This window comes from Dasypus novemcinctus, chromosome 12, assembly GCF_030445035.2.
Source record: "Dasypus novemcinctus isolate mDasNov1 chromosome 12, mDasNov1.1.hap2, whole genome shotgun sequence".
NCBI classification, from domain to species: Eukaryota; Metazoa; Chordata; class Mammalia; order Cingulata; family Dasypodidae; genus Dasypus; species Dasypus novemcinctus.
Genome location: NC_080684.1, coordinates 75,321,439 through 75,328,035, shown reverse-complemented (window position 1 = coordinate 75,328,035; position 6,597 = coordinate 75,321,439).

The window sequence follows — 6,597 nt, the reverse complement described above, 5'->3', positions numbered from 1 at the left end:
TTAAAAGGGAGCAAGAGATCCCAGTACTTTTGGAGCTGCTGCAAGGAGACGCGGACTCCATTGGCATCGAGCAGGGCAGCAAGGGCCCTGACTTGAGGCACCTGACGCAATGACAAAGAGGCGCCCATGACGAGATAGGAGCGGGACGACAGCGAGGGGTCCCGGGTCGGGACGACGGCGAGGGGTCCCTACCTGGAGAGGAGGATGATAGCCGATTACAGCAGCAGCAGCAGCAGAGAGGGGCCGGGGGAGGAGCCGCCACGTTGGGCGCCAGTTGTAGCAGAGCGTGAGGGTTTCGTCCTCGCTCAGGCCCAAGAGTCGGGGGGGCTTGCTCCTGCCGAACAGCCGGCGGGGGTTGCTCCAAGAGGGAGCACCGGTTCTCCAGGCGTGGGGGACACGCGGTTGAGGAAAAACCACGGAGACCGCTTGAGCGCAAGAACAGGTCTGCTTTATTACGGAAGTACACTTAGCTATATCGGGTTGGGTAGAGGGAGGGGTGTGATGAAGGGAGGGCTGGCTAAGGGGCGGCTGTGGATAGGCTGAAGCTGATGGATAGACCTGAGGTAAGCAGTTACTGGGGAAGAGGGCAGATTGTGGGTTGGCAATATGGGCGGGACTGGCGGGAAGGACGGCGGGGGCTGGAAGGGGAGGAGGGGTGGAGAAAGGCAGCAACATTTATTGATAGCATATAGAAGCACTACTGATTTTTTGGCTATTGATCTTGTACCCTGCCACTTTGCTGAATTCATTTATTAACTCTAAGTGGATTTTTCAGGATTTTCTGTATATAGGATCATGCCATCTGTTTTAGTTTGCCAAAGTGCCAGAAACGGATTGGCTTTTCTACAGGGGATTACATTTGGGGTAAAACTTACAGTTCTGAGGTTGTGAAATATACATATTAAGGCACCATCAGAGGCACTTTCTCACCATAGTGACCTACTGTCGTTCATGGTGTCCGGTCATGTGATGAAGCAAGTTGGCCACTGATCTCTGCCAGGTTTTTGCCTTCCCCTCCATAATTCACCATGTCCTGGAGCTCAGTTATGGGCAACCAGGCATAGGGCTTGTCTTTCTGGCCTTCTCTATCAGTCTTGGCTGCTCTCCTTTCTTCCTGAGTGCAACTGCAAGCTATTAAGCATATGGCTTATCTCTCTCTGGCCCTTAGCTCTTTGAGCCTCTTGGAAGCTTCTCTCCTTGCAGTTCAGCTGTGGGTGAAACTGGAATCTTTTCTCTCACATTGCAGGATCAAATACGGCAGCTTCCTTTTCCCGTGTGTGTCTCTCTCTATGTCTTTGTTTATATCAGACCCAGCAAGAGGTCAGAGACTCAATCTAAGTCATACCTCACTGATATAATTTAATTAAAAGCCCTAAAGTGACCTTATCAAGTAATCTAATTGAAGTCCTCTCAACTGCATTTGATATAATCAAAGGGTGGCATGCCCCACAGGAATACATTGGTTTATGAACGTATTCTGTTTATTTTGGTGATTCATAAAATAACTCCACACTGTCACACCATCTGCATATAGGAAAAGTTTTTCTTCTTTCTTTCTAAATTGAATGCTTTTTATTTCTTTTTCTTGTCCAAATGTTCTTGCTAAAACTTCTAGTACAATGCTGAATAAAAGTGTACTAATGCTTGTCTTGCTCCTGATCTTACAGGGAAAGCTTTCAATCGTTCACCATTTAGTTGGATGTTAATTATGGACTTTTCATATAAGACCTTTTCAGGTTGATAAAGGTACCTTCTGTTCCTAGTTTTCTAAGTGTTTTTATCAAGAAGGATGCTAAATTTTTTCAAGTGCCTTTTCTGAATCAATTTGGATAATCATGTGTTTTTTTCCTTTCATTCTTTTAATGTGGTGTATTACATTAATTGATTTTCTTTTGTTGAACCACCTTTGCATACCTGAGATAAATTCTACTTGATCATGGTGTATAATTCTTTAATGTGCAGTTGGATTTTGTTTGCCAGTATTTTCTTAAGGACTTTTGCATCTATATTTATAGGAATATTGATCTGTAATTTTCTTTTATAGTGGTATATTTATCTGGCTTTGCAATGAGGGTGATGTTGTCCACATAGAATGAATTATTAGGGAGTATTCCCTCCTCTTCAACTTTTTGGAAGCATTAAAAGATACATGTTTTCTTCTCATAACTGCCTTCACTGTATCCCATAAATTTTTGTGTGTTGTATTTTCATTTTGATATGTCTTAACTTCCCTGGTGATTTCCTCTTTAACCTATTGGTTGTTTAAGAGTACATCCTTTAATTACCAGATATTTAAGAATTTTTCCATTTCCTCCTCTCTTATTTATCTCTAGCTTCACTTCATTGAGGTTGAAGAGAATATATTGTATGATTTCAATATTTTTTTATTTTATTGAGATTTGTTTTGTAAGATATGGTCTGTCCTGAAGAATGATCCATGTGCAGTTCAGAAGAATGTGCATACTATTCTGATGTTGTTGGGAGAAGTGTTCTATATATGTCTGTTTAGTCTAGTGGGTTTAAAGTATTATTAAAAGCCTGTATTTCCTTACTAATCTTCTATTGAGGTATTCTATCTACTACTGAATGTGGCGTATTAAACTCTCATACTGTTAATTTAGAATTGTCAATTTCTAACTTTAAATCTGTATTTGCTTCTGCTTTTAGGTGCATATATAATTGTTACATACTTTTGTTGAATTGACCCCTTTATCAATATATAATGACTTTGTCCCTTGTAACTGATTTTACTTAAGGTCTATTTTATCTGATATTAGTATAGCTATACCAGCTCTCTTTTGGTCATTACTTGCATAGTATATGTTTTATACATCTTTTCACTTTCAACCTACTTATGTCTTGGTATTTAAGGTGAATCTCCTGTAGACAATCTTAGTTTGGTTAAGATTTTTTATTCATTCTGTCAATCTCTGCTTTTTGACCAGAGAGCAGAATCTATTTTCATTTAAAGTCACTACTGATAATGAAGGACTTTTTCTGCCATTTTACTATTTAATCTTTCTAAATCTTATTCCATTTTGTCCCCCAAATCTTCTATTAATATCTGCTTTCATATTTATTGGATTTTTGTATTTCACTACATTCATTCACTTCTTATTTTGATCAGGTTGTATTTTTCATACATTTTCCTTGTGTTAACCATGGGATTAAAATTTAACATCTTAAATATATAACAATAACATCTGATTTGATACCAACTTGATTTCAATAACATGCACTGTTCTTATACTCCTCTATCCCCCACCTTTTTTGTACTATTTACAAATTATATTCTTGTATATTATATGTCCAAAAACATAGATGTATTGTTACCTTTTATGTATTTACATTTTAGCACCTATAGGAAGAAGTGGATTTACATGCCAAAAGAACAAGAGACAAGAGTATTGGCATTTATAACTACCCAAATGGTTACTTTACTGGAATCCTTATTTCTTTATGCTGCTTTGAACTCCTGCCTAGTAGCCTTTCTTTTGAGACTGAAGAACTCCCGTTAGCATTGCTTGTAGAGCAGGTCTAGTGGTAATGAACTTCCTCAGCTATTGTTCATCTGTGAATGCCTTAATTTCTCCCTCATTTTTGAAAGAAAATCTCACTAGATATAAAATTCTTGGTTGGTAATTTTTCTCTTTCAGCACTGTAAGTATTTCAACCTACTTCTTTCAGGACTCAATGGTTTCTCATGAGAAATCAGCACTTAATCTAATTGGGACTCACTTGTGCCTAACATTGTTTTTCTATGACAGCTTTCAGAACTCTCTTCTTATCCTTTGCAATCAATAGTTTCTTCTTTATGAGATGGGGCAATTTTTCTTCAAGTTAATCCTATTTGAGTTCTCTAGGTTTCTTGACTGTGTCCTGGGCTTGTGCTTCTTATTGGCCTTAGGAGTTCCCCTGTTTACAGGACTTTGAATACTCCCTCTACTTCCCAGGAGACAGAACTTCTCCCTCTCCTGGATGTTCCATCTCCAGACTTAAAGCATGTAAATCTGTGCCCTACACCATCCTCCTCATTACAGGGCTTTTGTTCATGCAGGCTGCTTTTGCCTTGAGGGAAAATACTGGTAGGGGGCATGCCAGAAAGGAGTTTCCCAAGTCAGTCATTCCCAACCAGAACAAGTCCTGGGTCGCATAGGTTGGCTCCTTATTGCCCTGGAGAGGGGATGAGGGAGGGGACATAAAGGGCATCAGGAGCTTCTTCTATGCTCCCCAAAACTGTGCTTTCTTGACTTGCCCAGCAAATGCCACCTTTAACTGTTTCCTCTGAGGGGGCACACTGTCTTTTAGTCTCCTCTGCCACCTTTTCTGAGGTGAGTTGGAAGAATGGTTACTCTCAGAGCTGGGCCCTCAGTGATCTGAAGTAGCTAACCGAAAGCCATGGTTATCAATCACTCCATGTGTACCCTCAATATTGGGAGAGTGGACTTTTTATGTATCTTTCTGGTACCAGCAAGCTATGCCAGTGGCTTGACCTTCTGCAGGGTACAGTGAGAGTGAGGATAGGTAATGGTAATTGCCATGTGAAGAAAGCAATTTCTTGGTATTTGCTGAAATTTACCAACTTCTTCTTCCTTCTCTTCACTGGATACTGTATACAGTGTTCTACTTGATTCTGGAGTTCTGAAATAGTTGATTCAAACAGTTTCTGCCTATTTAATTGTTTTGGTGGAGGGACCAATTCCTGGAGCTTCCTACTCTATCATCTTCCCACAGTCTCCAGTATCTAATTCTTGCCTGAAAAATTCTATAAGTAGAACATTGCCTGGATCAGGCCACAATTCCAGGGCAAGAATAAAGGAAGACAGTGATTTGGCCCTACTCCTGGAGCAATTCAAGCCAGGTGCATTTTGTTTCACAAGGGCCACCTGGATACCCAGAAAAATAGTCAAGTGTGACTCTTTTGGAAAGGCCTAGGGTACCTGTCAAGCAGCAAAAATGGACCATCTTGCTTTATTTCCAGTAACTGAAAGTGAGTTGGAAGAAGTCATTCAATCTCCTATGCCATGAAATGGTGCAGTGCAGAAATACCAAGCAAGGGGATAGAGCTTTTGTCTCTTTACTTTGTATCCCTCCCCAGCTCCTGACCACAGAATAATCAGGAGCTCTGTAAAGAGGAGGTAAAAGAGATTTTAATACCAGGCCTTACCCTCTTTCTCTACTTCTGGTCATATGAGTTCTGATAAGACACAAATAGATGGAGAAGAGAAGTCATATTTGAAGTCAATATAGAGAATAAAGAGGTCATTTTATTTATCCTATCGCAAATGGGCTGTTTAATATGCTGGCTATAATTTTTCAAACTTGGTTTATAATGAGGAAACTGAAACTAGGGAAAATTCTTGGTCCGAAGACACAGAGGTAGGCAGTGACAGAGCACGGAGTCTTGTGAATCCAAAATGAATTTCCTTTAAAGAATGTTACCTGAACTCTTTAGAATTGCTGCAAAGGAATCAAACAGCACATATACTTCTTAAGTTACTTTTCCCACTAGCTTTTTCAACTTATATCCTAGAAAGAGCAGATTAAAACTTGTAAATGACTGCTTCTGGCACTTTCAGGGTGATCAGGAGTAACTTGCTTTACGGTCCTAAACCTCTTTTTCCTCATCTAAAAAATGAGGAGATTTGATCAATTTAGCTCTAAATTCCCTTCCATATCTAAAACTCTATGAAGATATAATAAAAGCTCTAAAAGGGAAGGAGAGAGGAAGGGAGAGGGAGGGAGGGAAGGATGGAAAGAGGGAGAGAGAAAGAGGAAGAGTGAAAAAAACACATGCAAGTTACGGTAAAATCCTGCAGTATTTGCATTAGCTGACTATTTTACACCTGAAACTTACTTTCCAGGTGTATCAGAGAATCCAATTAGAGATTTAAGTAGGTTTGTTTCCATAGTCTCTCCCTCCTCTTTCCCATCACTTCTTTTAGAGGGATTTCTAAGGCTATTTTCATTAAAAAGAAAGAAAATATCATTCTAGAAGATAGGCACACTTCACCCACTCTGAAATGCTTTCAGTTGGGGACAATAAAGAACATTCTGCAATCTCTGATAGCCTCTTCATAACTAGAGTCCCAAGAGAAATGGTGGTATGGAGTTAAAAAAAAAAAAAAAATATATATATATATATATATATATATATATATATATATATGATAGTTACAAGATTGGGAAATTGTAACCTCAAATAGGTTTGTTGCAGCAGCTTTCAATCCTGTCACGATAGGTGTCATGAAGATGAATAAAGTTGGTGCCATCTTCTGTTTTCATTATCATCCACGGGGCTGGAATCAGAAAGGATTCATTTTGTGCCACTGTCATTTCTCATTACTATCTTTGTCATGAGAGTGAATTATAACAGCTCTCCAATGCCAGAATGGCTTTGCTCTCATTACAGACTTTCATTCTTAGGATGAAGACGGTAATAAGAATGGAATGTCATGTAAAAACAGAGCTTACTTCCATGACAGTTGGAAATTGGTGATGGAAATGGAAAATGGCAGGAAAAAAATTAATCCTTTTTATGTGGCAAAAATTGCCCTACAAACAGCATCCTGCACCAAAGGTATTCCTCACTGTGGC